The sequence below is a fragment of the Geospiza fortis genome, unplaced genomic scaffold (genome assembly GCF_000277835.1).
Source record: "Geospiza fortis unplaced genomic scaffold, GeoFor_1.0 scaffold167, whole genome shotgun sequence".
Taxonomy (NCBI): Eukaryota; Metazoa; Chordata; class Aves; order Passeriformes; family Thraupidae; genus Geospiza; species Geospiza fortis.
In genome coordinates this window covers 919,534-935,009 of record NW_005054355.1, presented here as the reverse complement: position 1 = coordinate 935,009, position 15,476 = coordinate 919,534, and positions in this window count along the sequence as shown.

The following is a 15,476-nucleotide window of genomic DNA, read 5'->3' as shown; positions in this document are numbered from 1 at the left end:
TCCATTACAGATCCTTGTGTCTGTCACCTCTTTGGCTGGTGACCTGGCGGCATCTTTTGCAAAAGGTGCATAAAGCCAGTTGGAGCAGCCCTACAAAACAGCTCCTGGGATGCCTGTTTCCTCACTGGGTACCCCATTAAGAAAAGTGTGTCAAGGCTTCACTCCCGGGTTCTTCAGCAGTTCAGCAATGTCTGTTAGCAACTATTGTATTCTCAGAGGCTGCTTCAAGCACCAGCCTATCTAAAGCTCATTTATCCTGTTCATTAAATGCTGAGAAAGCTTCTGTAATGATTGAAGTCCTGTCACAAAAGGAGGAGTGGCAGCAGGGCCGTTTGCTGATCTCACACCCATAATGGGTTTTCAGTCCTTTGTTTGTCACATTGTGGAAGTTAAGTCTTCTTACTGGGTCCTTGCATGAATAACCTTGTTTTGTTTTTTTTGTTTGCTGTTGAGTACAATTTACTATGTCTTTTGGTAAGTTGATTCAGCTGCTACCTATGCTGTATTTGACCAAAATACAAAATTACCTTTTGGGCATAAAAACACCAAATAAATTTTAAAAATGAGATCCTAATGTGTTGTTAAAGACTAGTCAAATAACAAAAACTGCAGCAGCCATCTTTTCTGGGATGGATTCTGTTCTCACTGATTCCACCATCACTCTTGATAGATCTATTTAATACAAAATATTGTTTTGGCTGAAATTATTTTACTTCAGGTCCTGTGTATCAATTAAATTTCGAATGCATGTTAAACAAAGAGATCTCTTGTCTTCTCTCCTATGTGCCTATTTACTCAGATCTCTTCTTAGTATATTTAATGCAAAGGCCTGCCCTAAAACGACAGGGACATTTTCATCTAGACACAAAGTAAAGCTTTATGTTATTGAAGAAGACAACCTCAGAACCTTATCAGCAGCATCGAGATTTATCACATTATAATTACCTTTTCACCAAACAAAAAAGCCAAACCAAACCAAACCAAACCAAAAAAAAAAAAAAAGGAATTAATCTCTCAGAGATTGATCACTCCGTCACCATCAAAGTTTTTACACTGTTATGTCAAGGATCCCTTGGAAACAAATTTTGAATCTTGCAACACCTTTCCATCTCCTTTGGCTGGTGGGGACAGAGGAGGCACTCCTGCTACCACAGGCCACAGATGATAAGAGGAAGTGTCTCCAGGGCCACCACCTGCATGGCATGTCCAGCAGCCCTTTTAGGAGTCCCACAGTCACTGTGCCAGATTTAATCAATGCTATTGTCCTTACTGGAGCACTCTTCCCTTTTCAGAACGTCTCCAGCTGTTGTTTGCAGCTTTAGCACTGTAACAAAGCGCAGTTCTGTTTCAGCATGCATCTGGAAGGACGCAGCTCACATCCAAAGCATGCATTTGCCTCTGTCTCTCTTAGTCTCACACACACACACACACACACACACACACACACACACACACACACACACATATATATATGTATGCGGATGCATACACTTCTAGATATCCCCCCTCACATATCCATCCCTCTTCCCCTACCGTGGAATGGACCTGAACCATCTTTTGTGAATCTCTGCATTCTTTCAGCAGCTTCTCTTTTCCCATAACACAATTCAAAGCTGTGTTGGCATCAGCGTGGAAAAAGTGTCAAGCTTCTGCAAACAAAGGTCACCATTCAGAAAGCTCTGGCTGCATCCCTTTCTCCACTGTCGCTGCTTCATTTCCTGCTATCCCCGCCTGCATGCTGCCAAAGCCTGATCTTAAACATGCTGGATATTGGCCTAAAAAGGTTCTAGACTTTGTTTTGACATTTTCCTGTTATCATTCTTAAGCAGTAAGGTATTTTACATTGAACAAAGAGCTAGATTTAATAGAGTGTGCAGCACATGCATTCCTAGCAGAGAGTGACTGGATTTTGTTATGATAACATTCCAAACTAAAATTGACAAATGCTCAGCTTTAGAACTGCTCAAGTCAGCTGTGCTTGCTGATAATGCATTAGATGTTTCCCAGAACACACAATGGGAGAAGCTTCCAGGAAAGAGATAAGTGTAGGAAAGATTAAAGACAGTTTCTGGAGGCTGTGCTGGTGTTCAGGAATGACAGTGAGGGAGCCAATAGATCAACAGTCAGCAGTTGGATTTTACACATGCATGCCAATTCCCTTTACTTTTTAAGAGTTAGAAGATAAAGAGGCAATTGGAGCTGAAATATTGGTATGACACCTGGTTACAGCACATGGCCTTCTTTGCTTATGGCTTTGCAATTCTTTTCCTGATGAGCTGAATTACCCCTTGCTGGTTTCTGACCACAGGCTTTCATTTGGCAAGGCAAAGACCAAGACCTGAAACCATTTCATCAGGAACATGCCTATTCCCACTTCGAGGAAAAAAAGGGTCAGTGTTTGTCTGTGCTATTAATTTCTGCACACTTCTTGTTTGCATATACATCCAAATGCTTCCGGATCCTACCACAGGTTTCAAGGTGCCAGAATCAATGTAAGTTACACTGTCTTTGGCTGCACAGCAACACAGAGGAAACTCAGACACCTAGCATGTTACACCAGGATTCTTGTGTCGCAAAAAGATACTTGAGATTTTCAAACACAATGTGGCATGCATGATCTTGCTGTGAGGAGGAAATAAAAGAGCAGTTCAAGTGAAATGTTATATATTTTCTACTTTCAAAACTTATTGTCCAGTCTTTGACAAAAGCTATGGGACAAGTGAGTTTGAGAGTACATGTCTTCGGCATAAGGTAAACAGTTAATGTAATGTTCCCAGAATTATTCCAAAGCAAAAATTTCAAGCCCAGAAAATTCAGCTAATGACTTTTATATGTAATGATACTCCATGGTTTTTGTCATGTGGTTAAGATTAAGCCATGTTGGTCTCCCAAGACCTAAATTAGATTAAACAATTTTAAAGGCAGATTCCTTCCAGCCCTTGAAATAATGCCTAAGGCGTAATGAAGGCTGTTTCAATAGCATAAGTATACCTGTTTATAATTTAATAGGAAAAAAACCCCAGAAGTTATAGTTAAATTTGAGTTTCTCAGGTTTACTACACTTTGTCCATTTGGCAACTGTAATCTATAGTGCCTCAGAAGAGGATTTCAAAGTTATTATTTGCTCTTTCAGTATCTGTCCCTTTGAGGCTCAAGAATTGTCTGGACTAACTTGCACACCTTATGATACACTTTCACACAATTTCTGTGAGTTATTGCTTTATGGAAGTCTTATGTGTATGGTTATTGAATACAGAAAGTATTCGGTAAAAAAATTAGTGCTGTATTTTCATAAAAAATATTTTTTAATCTATTTCCTTCATATGTTAAAAAGGTCTGTACAATCTTTAGTGTAACTAGCCTCATCAGAAACCTTTCATCAAAGAAGTTCTTTTCAAAGGCATGAAAGGAGCTGGCTTGGTCAAGATCTGAAATTAAATTTATTGTAAAAAGAGAACTGAACACAGCTCAAAAAGTTCTGGACTCAATCTCTAGATTTAGTAACTTTAACTTCTGTACTAACTTCAGTAACTTTAACTGAATTTATAGATTTTTTTGTGACTTAAAGGAAAAACAAATCCACAGAGTGAGTGTTCTGGTGGTCATACATTAATATAACACATTCTTAAGTAAAATAAAAGGGTAACAATGTGCACCTAGCAAATGCATAACATAGAAGAAGAAATAAAACTATTTTTGACATATAGAAAATAGTGTGTTCTTCCTCTTTTAGGACACAAAGACTGTGTCAGGATTGCAGAATTTTTTAAGCCCCTCCTCTCATAGTGTCTGTAGACAATTCTGAAAGCTCACATGAGATTTGTGTTGTAAATATCAAGCCACTTGAGCTCATGCTGCTGAAGATACATTGGCATTAGATGCTCCAGACACTGGCACTGTGAAAATATTAAGAATGATAGATTTGGAAGGCAGGAAAAACACCATCTACTTTCTCTAAAGTCCAGTCCAGTCAGGGCATAACATTAAATTTCAAATCAGCTCAGGATTGTTTTAAACTTCTTTATTGCACAATATTTTACATGAGAGTAAGGGACATGTCCTTCTACACCTCATAAATTTGACATACTGTAGTTTGAAATCTCATTAGCCTTCAGATGCAGCTTGCAAACATTAAAGATCTTATGGACATGCTTTGATATTGTTAGTCTCAAGCAGTGCTATTTTTGCAAGCATGTGTTTTGTATTTGTCCTTTCCATGAACTCTCAATTTTGTTTAGTAACAATATTAAACTATTTTACTATAAATCTAGGGTTTTAACTACTTTGGGGTTCTTGAGATGACTAGTGCATGCTCAGAGAACTTGTACACATAATTTTGTCCTCTGGAAGTACATTAAATACCCATAAATTATAGTGAAGTGTCTTGTGGAAGAATGCCTGCTATTCTGCAGCGAAATCTTAACCTGTTTATAAGTTGGTAGCATATGGCATTTTAAAAGCCATGTAAAGTTAAAGCTGAGGCTTAACTTCTAAATGCAAACTAAACATCTTATCCTTAGTCCAACGGATGTGTACACACTGCCCAAAAGAGGATTCTGTAATTACCTACTAGCACTGCTTCATTAAAACAAACTATCAGCCTATCTGGCAAGTTTGAGGTTGTATTCTCTCTGCTCTACAAAAGTAAAATCCAGTTCCTCCAGGTTTAATTGGGGCCAAAAGGAAGAAAGTTATTTTTGCATATACAGGATCTAACTTAGAGATTCATACACCCATGCTGTGATCACTGGTTTGTGTTTCACGAGTTCATATATAATGTATTGCTTTTTATTGCACATTTTTAAGTGCAACGTAAGTTTTATCTTCCTGCTGTTGGTCAGAATTGCTGTCTTGATCATTTAAGAGCCATGTAAATTAGAAAGCATCTCTGCTGTGATCTGGCTAACATGGATACTGGATTGAGTAAATATGGAATGGCATGAATGACAAATGTCCAGAGGTTTTATAATAATAGTCTCCATGTTAGAAAATGCAAATTATCAATGATGAAAAATATCTGTACTATCTATCTGCCTCAAGGAAAAATGCATCTGAACTTTGCCTGGAGACAAACCTTAAGGAATGTAAGTTCGTTTATGTTCACTGCAACAAGCTTTGAATTTAGCAGTTGTACATGGAAAGGTGTTGTCCTCCTCCTTGCCTGAAGCCTGTGATTTGAGCAGTTGTGACTCTGAAAGTGCTGACCTTCTCCTCCAAATGTCTGAGTCTCTTGTGGACTCCAGTGTGCTGAGCAGCTCCCTCAAGGATTTTGAGGCTCAGAAGGACCTCCCCATTGATGGCTGTGCTCAGGTCTTGAGGCACAGTGCCTGCTCAAATTGTGCCAAAAATCAAAGACTTATTGATTATAAAAACTGACGAATGCTATTTGATGAGACAGTACCAAAGATTTTCTATCAGCTTTTACAATAGAGAATTTGGGACAGATGCATTTTCTCTTTTCTGCGAGACGGAGGGAGTTTCTCTAAAGATAAACCTTCTTCCAACTACTTCTGTTTCCTGAGTATATATTTGTCCAATTCTCTGATCTTTCTCCAATGTTTCCAAAAAATAAGACCCTTTTCAGCACTGTAGTCAAGGTCTTTGCAGATATGTACTGGGGGAGGCAATATTAATTTCCTGAAAAACTAGTTGTTTTTCAGAACATTCTCTGTTATGAAAGTTTAATACAAAACCTTTCTCCTAACTCCAATTTATTTCCATGGGAAGAATCATATATCACGAAAAATGCAGAGCAAAGTCCCATCTGCATACCCCCTGGGGCTAAGACTTTACCATATGCTCTTTCCTTATGCTCCTGATCCCTCTGGTTCTCAGGGAGAAAATGCATTTCTAAAGACATCTGCAAGCATGCAGTGAACACATTTGTGAAAATAGAGGAGGAGCTTCCCAGTAAATTGATTCCTATGGGAAACACAATTTTCTGCCTTTTTAAGATAAGAAGCTATCTTGTAACCGAGCAGCCGCTGGTGATACCACTGCCTTTCAGGTAAAAGGTTATCCTATAATGACCATTTTGTTTCATTTGTTGACATTATTACTCCAAGTTTTTTGTCAAGATGTGCAGTAAAACCTCTTCTTGTGGATTAATTATCTTGGCCTCAGAGCCAGACAGAGCAGATGTCATTCACATGAATCATTGCACAGATTAAGATTTGGATTATTTCCCCTCTTTCAGTCTTTTGCAGATTAAATTCCTCACTCAGACATTATCCCTTGCTACACTGCCATTTATTTCCACCATTCCTGAACATGTCACTGTTGGCAAGCCACGCTGTGTAAGAGGATGCCAGCCAGATTTGGGTAATGGTTTCTGAAGGTAGTGTCTATTGGCAGTTTTGGGCTTTCTGAGGTGAGATAGGTCTGTGGAAATAATTAAGACTGACTGAGGATTCTCCAAGTGCTCTGCACTCATGTTGTCCTCTGCTATTAATCTTTTGCCCTGGCACGTCAGAAGGAAAGGGGGTAGAACAATCTGAGGTTTACTGTTTAGGGAATCATACATTCCTCTGTTCATCTCTGTTTTTAACAAGATACTCTGCGCTCTCCTTTTCACCTTTGCAGTGCAAGACTGGCTTTGCTGTGTTCAAGCACATATGGTGGCTCATTAACTAGCCATCCTACAGTTCCCTAAGTCTTCCTGTTTCCCCTTGATGTTCTCATTTTCCTGAACTCTTTCTCCGCTATGCCATTAATACAAACTTGACACAAATGTTGCCAAGAAAATCCCATTCTCTCACTGAAGGCCTTTTATTTTGGTTCATCAACCTGTCCCATATGACTTGGTTTAAAAATATTTTGATGTGTGTTGACTGACAAAGCCAGATTGAATATCATCCAGGCTAAATACTTACTAGAAAAAAGGAAAATCTTTATTTTCTTTTCTTCCTCAGATCTGATTTTTTCTCACTACTTTCAATTCACTGGATATAGAGTTGGCTGGATGGGAAGACACAAAACAATGTATACAAAATGTGAAATGTCACAAGCAGCATGAAACCCTGTCCATGTGAGCGTGCATCCATCTTATTTTTTCAAACAAAGCAAAGTGATCTTAAGTATATGCAACCAATTTGTGTTTATTTTCCAGGGAAAATAATCATGATTGTTACAGTTGCAGGTTTTGGGGGGGTGAAGGTGAAAACAGAGCTTTTGTAGTTTCTATTCTAAGTGGAGTCTGAAGGTAAATGTGTACCTTCTACTCAGCTAGATATGCTTGAGCTTTTGGCTGGCTGGGTCTTCTCTTTTAACTAGGCTGACTTTGCACAGAGCCACATTGTACTTTTGTGTATGCAGAGGGAAGGCACAGCAAACTCACTCTTGATGGCAATTTCACTGCAGGGGATATTATCAAAGACCCAGAATATTAGCTCTGCTTACATTTGAGAAATGCATTTTATATATCTGCCTATATAGCATTCTTGACCCTCAGTCTTGGCTCCAAGCTTTCCAAAATGTCCAAAACATATATATAACAGATGTTTCTTTGTTTCACACCAGCCGCTGTAGACACAGCTGATACTCTTCAGTGGACATGTTTATTGAAACTTTCAGGCAAAATACCTCAATCACCTGTGAAGCATTTTAATTTGAAATCTGCCTTTCTTCTGCACACTATGAATTTTGCCTATTGCCTCACTCATTCCCACTGGGTTTTTTGTTTATTTTTCCACCGCTGCCAAACTTGAACTGTGTTTTCCTGGAGTTTTCATTTTTCCCTGGATTGTGAAGCCCAGACATTTAAACCACTCTTTTTTTTCCTTTTCACCAAGTGAAATAACAAAAGGGGAAATGGTGTCCACTTCTGAATAGATCTTTACCACACATCTTAAGTGTTTGAAAGCGATGATTTCCAATACAAGATCAAAAAGCCTTTGGCATGATGAAAAAGAAGAATTCAGCCACAGCTTTCTGTACTTTTTCTTCTTCTTCCCTAGACCTGTTTTATTGAAGCTGAAACCATGGAGGCTTAAAAGCAGTGTCTACTAATTTAACCACTTTGTATGGCAGACAAAGAGTTTGCAGCTCTTTATTTGTGGAGTTTATATCGTTATGTTTAGAGAACGCTATTCTAAACTCACACCTTAACTATCAGGATTGCTCTTCACTAAACCAGCAGAGTACGCAGCCAAAAGACAGGCACAGGCAAGCTGAGTGAAAGACAGACATGCAGTGTGCTGCCATGAGTGCTTCCTCACTGCGCCCACCCAGATGGCACACAGCATGTACAATGAGTCTTCTCACATATGAAATGACAAAGATGTTAATTCCTCTAATTTCTCCAGGGAAATTTTGGAGAAACCACCTCCTTGAAAGAGATGGAAATGGCCATGTCACCTTCTGAGACAATTAGACTTGCTGCTGAGTGTGCAAAATATTGATAGAACTCCTTTACCTATTTCTCTCCTTTCTGAGTTCACTATAATTTTAATGCCACTCCAGGTGTCACAAAAATAAGGCATGTGTAAACTCACTAGGGTTATAGTAAATACACAGGCATAATTCAGGCAAATTTCCTTCTCCTTAAAGTATGACAGTATAAAACTTTAAGAAGTCACAAACTAAACCAGATACAATTGAAGATAAGATTGAAAAAAATCTTTCATTTTTCTTCTCTTTTAGATATCCTGTCCCTATTTCATTAGAATATGTACCTGTATCTTACAAAACTTCACTTTAAAGATCATATTTTTTACATCTATTTTTTAAAATTCTCTCGGTAAGAGTGGGTTTCAGCTATCACCCTTTTTCCTAGGTGAAATGGCTTTTCCAGCAGTTAAGAACCAGTTCCCATGCAAGAGAAACATTTTTTGCCTCCCAACATCTGTTGAAAAGGCTTGTTAAATGCTTGTACGACAGAACCTGGGTTTGATTTCCGTTTAGCAGTGCCTTAATGAATGTTTAGAGTTCTTTTGCCCTCAGGCTTTGTCAAGTGTGCACGTATTAACACAAATAAGTGCATTTTGGCACCCTGCTGCAGTCCTGCACACAAACTAAAATATCCTCTGCTACAGTTTTAAAACTGCACCAATGCGTTGGGACCAAAATGCAGCAGAACTTGCACCAAATGTAGCAGAGGGTGGACCTTGAAAACTGGAATTCAAGAGAGGAAGGCTGAAATTGAAAAAATGTTAAGAGTGGTGTTGGTGCTGTTACAGTTTTCTGGAAAAGGAATTTGTTAGTGCCATTTATTCAGACATAAAGGCCTTACTATGTTATTCTTTGAAATTAAGTGCAATATTTAAAAATCAATTCTTAAAATGGAGCAGTGGTATGAATGTTCAGGCATGCTCTCCTTGCTTTGAGTGTGCAGAGCTCATGTGAACGCAGCTGTTCTTCCAAAGCAGCTCACAGGAAAGGCACCCTGTCCAGAGGTTGTAGCTCTGGTCATTTCCATCTGACTGCCTACACCTGAGACATTTTGTTCAATATAAAGAACAACTGCCCAACTATATTCACTCAAGTGAGTAGTCCCAAGATTTTGCCTCAGTTTCACCTTGTGAAGGATGATTGATTATCAAGGTCATATCAGAACTCGCATCCAAAGTACTGATATCTAGAAAAAATCCCCAAATTATACATCCAATGCACCATTGAGAAGGTGTGAGAACAAACTGATTCTCAACTCATTCTTAAAGTCTTCCCGTGGATATGGAGGGTGATTGGTGAGAGCAAGAACAGATGAAGATGTAATTTGCCTTTCTCATTTTAGTTACTTTAGAGTTCAAGAAATATATTGCTCTTGATAAGAATTTGCTCTGAGGAGGGATTTTTCTCTGCATATTTCTCTGCATTTTTCTCACTTTTCTTTCAGTGAAGGCTGAGCTCCACATGTTTTGTGTCAGTGATTCTACAGCTAACAATAGGACTGTTGGAAAGAAAGATTGTTGAAGTTTTCAGCCTACTATTTGATAGTCTGGCACCTTCCTGTTATGAAAGCAAAGCACTTGGCTGGCAGTTAAGGATTTAGCTGATGGTATTTCAGCCTTGAAAAACTGATGAAAACTCTCCAAAACTCTACTTAGACCACTCAAATACAGAGAGGTAAATAAACACATTCAGAGAAGGAACAGAAAAAAGAAAGAAGCAAATCCTGTTTTCATTACTTTTTTCATAATTTCACTCCTTTACAGATCACAAATTTTGTCAAACATTATGCCTCACAAAAATAGGAATACATTAGTTATTCACTGAATTTTTAAAGGGAGAATTACATATACCCAAATTTTTCTTTATGCGAAAAAATTTTGGTGAGCTGTCTATAGCAGGTCCTGATCCCAAATGGGAGGGTATGTTAGGTTAGAGCTGAGCTACATGCCTGGAAAGAAGACAGAATGGAATAAAATAATGATATGAAGCCACTCTTGATCCTTCTCACTCCCACCTGTCTTAGATAGGAGGACAAACAGTTTAGCTCTGCGATCTTGATCTGTCTGAACAACCAGCAGGCCATTTAAAACAAATACTGAATGCTGAATAACTATCAGTTAATGTTTACATTGCAGAGTTTGTTATCATTATGTTTAATGCTCCTCAAATATATGGTGCAATTATTTTAATATACCTGTCACCCATCTCAAAAAGTCTAAGGATAAGACCCAAAGGTTGCCCATACACAGAGTTTTCCTGGATCTGCACTAACTACAAACATGCGTCTTGTCATCTCCATTCAAGCACTTTTAAATGTGATGTTTCTCTGCGTGGATGGTTTTTCACTGAGCTTCAAGCAGTGTTCATGTTCCCTTATCCATAGGAGTGACACTGGTGCCAGCAGTATCCAGCTTCTATGAAAATACATTTTCTACACCCAGTGAACTGTATTTGCATTCCTGTGAACAGAAAAAATTGCCTCTGCAATTGCCTCTCAGAAAATACAGCTCTCTAGTCAAAACAGATGTGGTCCTTTGCCAGGTTTCACAGCATCTGTTTAGAAAAGAGGCTCTGACTGTGTGACTCTGCCTGTGAAAGGAAACATGGGTCACTTTGTAAGAAATGGAGCTGAAAACAGCTTGTGTTACATGCAAGGTACTTGTCTTTGTGTGCACCTAGGAAAAGGAAGGCAGAATCCCATAAGCTACATCAAGGAGCAGTTTATTCAAAAGGCAACTAGAAAGCCTATGAATTCGTGGTAGACAAAACATTGCAAATATCCTACATATTTATTTTAAGAGAAACCATAAAAAAAAAAAAAAGCGGTCAGTATCACCAAAATATATGTTGAAAAGGAGACCAAGGCATCAGATAAATTGCAGTTTTTGTCCTGTATTGGAGAGATTTTCCTCAAGGCTCAGTAATTGCTACAGTCTGCTCTGTTAGAAGGATGGCAAGGAAGCAGGTAGGTTAAATGGGAGAAACCATCTCCATTCCCTACAAAGAAATTACACTGTTGCATAAAACCAGGGCATTCTTTCTGGAAGGTCTGTGTATATTCATGTAGAAAGAAAAAACCAAACATAACTACTTGCAGTGCTACCATGCATATAATTACAGTTGTGAAAATATGTGAAATGAGACAAAACATTTGCTGGGCTGTTCTCTTTAGAGGGACACAGAAAACTGCATAATAATAACCCTGCCAATCTAGAAAAGGGCAACTTCTGCTCTGACACATGGACATAGCTTTAAAGAAATTTTGACTGTCTTGCCAAATGAAAAGACACTTAGATTTTTTATGCTCTCTATCCTAGGTTAACACACAGCCTGAGGAGTAAAAGACATGCTTGATTTTTTTTCTGAAACATATTATAATCTTTGCTTTCTTAACTCTTTGTCTTCTAGTTCAGTAGTTTTCAATATCCTTCCAACATATGAATGTCAGAAACATTCCCAGTGGGAAGATAGACCAACTTCTTCAACACTGATTGTTATAAAGCTTTTACAGATTTGCTTTCTTTTGTCACATTTCACTGACCCTTTAAAAGCAGACTTCAGTCCCTGCAGTTTTACAGTCCACAGGCTGAGAACTACTGCTCCAGACATGTTCAGGTTTGGTATGTGGTTATCTGTCAATTGTGTTTTTAAGCAGTTGCTGTTCAGAATTAGATCAATATGCGCCAGCAGCTCATGATCTGGAGAAAAGGAGACACTTTGGATCATCCCTCAGCACGGCACATCTGTGGGGGTTCTGATACAGTGACAGTCTGTTCCTCAGATCACAAAAGCACACAGACACACACACACATAAGGAGAGACGACAGCATATTTTTAATCATGAGCAAATATCTGCTGCCTATTTACAGATTTACAAGCTGAATAAGCCATCAATGTTGAGTGGGTTTTTGCAGAACAAGGAAGAAAGAGGGTTTTTCAGGGATGGCAGGACTAAAGCTGCTCCTCTTTAATGAGAACTCCCAGCCTCATCTGCAGTGACCTTCATGGCAGGCCTCCCACAGACTTCAGCCAGGTCAGGGTTTCCTTTGAAAACTGTGTGCTGGAACATCTCTTTGCTCAAAGGGTGTTTACAACTTGGAGGAAATGGAACTTTCCCATTTAATGTAGAAGACTTTAAAATCCCCAAGCATTTCATTCTCCAATGTTAATTTCCCCACCATAATGCGCCTCATTGTAGCCTCAGAACCAGGGGTTCAACCATGTGTCACCATGACCCTCATTTGCAGAGAGTAACAGGGCTCTGAAATTACACAATGTTATACTTATTACAGCATTACAAAGCTTTCGGTTTAGATGTGCACTTTTTTTCCCTGGATTAGGGGGAAACATAGTTCAAGGTTGCCCAATGTTAAGACAAATAGAGCAGCAAGCCCATCTCTGCTGTTTTTCAACATGTGGTTACTTTCTGTGCCCTCAAAGGACTCCCTATCCATATCCTTCCAAGACCAGCATTAGCCACATGCTTATGTCTAATGCTTGGGGGATAAGTGGTTTGACTACTATAAGCATTTTGCTTAATCTTCTAAGTCATTGACTTCCACCTGGTGCTAAAGATAAAAAAATTTCATCTTTGTAGGTTTGTTAAAAAGGTGCCAGATGTTAAAAGTTATCTCCACTTTTCTCATTAGAAAAGCAACCAACAGATATATTACAAACCTGCAATCTTGATGCCAAAACAGGTTTGTGATAACCTAGTTAGTTTTCAGCAATCATCAAAAAAGTGTGCAAACTCCCATTCAAGCTCAAGCAAAACTGATTGCTACTAACATCTTTAAAACATGAATCTGTCATCCTCCACCAGAATATAAAGACGAAGGGATTTGTATGTTTGGCAAAGCAATTATATTTTGATGAAGGGATTTTTAACCAAAAATTATAATTTCTCCTGTTTTTGAAGGATCCTTTCAAAATGAAATGAAATTTTCATTTTCACGGCTCTCCACTAGGCTTTTTAATGACATGAATGCCATTATCCCACTTCCTACTGAGTTTTCCTGAGACTTTAATACCAGGAATTACTTGCTTCTGTAGAGCAAATAACCACAGTAAGTAACACAGCACTATTGTTAGTATAATGTTCCAGATGCTCAAGTTAATCAAAAGAGAAGGTAGCTTTTAGAGCAAGATTTACTTGCTGTTGTGTCTAAACCTGTGCATTCCATTATCACTACGCAGAACCTCAGAAATCACAATGCTGTAAATTTTCACCCTGTAGTTCTTAAGTTAGGGATTTAAAGGCAAGAAAAGATTGCTTGAAGAGAACAATTCTTCCATTATTTTTTATAGATGCATTACTGTTACTGTTAACCATGATTGCAAAGATGAAAAACTTTAGCAACACTCTGCTGAAAAAAGGCACTTCTAGATTGAGTTTGTCTAGCTTCAAATCTGATCTTTAAGCTGGATTTTGCAGTACTGATGCCTTCTAAAGGTTCTGTCAAAGACAGGTCTTTTCCTTAAACCTGAGATTTCCGCTCACCACACATTTGCCACCTCTCTGTGCTCTTGTCTCACCACAATAAGATCTTCTACTTTCTTAGAACAGAAAAAGCTTACAAAATTACTGGTTACTTAGTCACTTTAACATGTTTCCTAAGTATAGGTTTTGTACACGTTAGGCTACCTTTGCTTTCCTGCACTCAAAGCCAGTTCTGGGCATGAAAACACTCTTTGCTGAGTGCCATCGTATGGTCTCCCAGAGCACTCAGGTATATTCCTGATTTACTCCTCTCAATAATTTTATCTTATGAAGCTGTTGCAGTGATACAACATTAAAGAGTTTGAGTAACAATTTTGGCATCTTCATGGGCAGCAGGGATTTGAATTTCCTGAAAGCAGCCAAGACAGGAATCCACCAAACAACATCCTCTAGCCATTGAGCTGACATCTGACAGTCTGCTCCCTTTTGAAACCATATTTTAAGAGGATGCGCAAATGCTGTGTTCATTTTTCTGGAGTTGAAAAAAGTGATTTCATAATATTCTAGTCAGAAGTCCTTGTAATCTGAGGCTAGTTATTGTAGAGGTGACCAGGCATTTCTGAATTTCAAGGCCTTATTTTTGAAAGGAGTCTCTCCACCTCAGCTGAATGAAAATCAAATACCCTGTGTACCTCAAAGGACAAATCAAGCTGTGACTATCCTATCCTGACAAATCACGGAAATTGCTCAACAGCAAACACTCTTTTTCTCCATCTTTCATGCCTTTTTTCACATGTGCAGCAGTATGGTTTCTTCCAGCTGTGATTCCTCCTCTGTTTCCACTTTTAGAAATCCTGAGAAAGGGTCCTCAGGATTAAATATGAAACGCGATGGGGGAGGATACCATTCCAATGTAAAGATTGTGGAGATTAAGATGCAATGTAACAAAACATGTCTTCTAGAAATATGCACTCAGGCATTTAACTGTAAGCAGGCCATTTCATAGCTTTTATTACACTGGACTTCTGCCAGTAGCTGAAAATCACACAGAACATGCAACTTAACAATGAGATTTTTCCCTTATTAAACCTAACTACCAGAGACAGCCGTCACCTCCACTGGTGCTCTGCCTTTGGCCCCCTTCTGAGGTCTAGGCCATTAAATTGGTTCCACATGACAGGACTTGGAATGCTGAAAATCAATCTAACTTACAATTCTGAAGTTTGGTTTCCCTTAAAGAGTCATATTTCAAAAGTTTGTGGCCCAAGCCCTTTCTCTTCCAGCTTCAAGCAAGGACCATTTAAAACTAATTTAAACACTGTAAGAATTTACCTTAAGGTCTGTCTCTGCATACATTTATTTTTTAATATTAATTAATTAAGAGAAGAAAAGCCTGTTAAAAGATATCAAGCACTAATATTAAGATATTAATTGCAGACAATATCAGAAAGAATGAAGATTAGCTGATTGCTGTTTACTTTAACAATTTACTATACAATTAAACAGCTCATTTTCAAGCTTTCGTGTCTCTGACACAAATTACAGATTAATTATTTAGTTATTTACAAACTAATGATGTACTGAATGTTGCCTTCTCACATCATTGGCCAGTCTTAGCAAATATTTCAGGATAAAGAAAATGAATCTT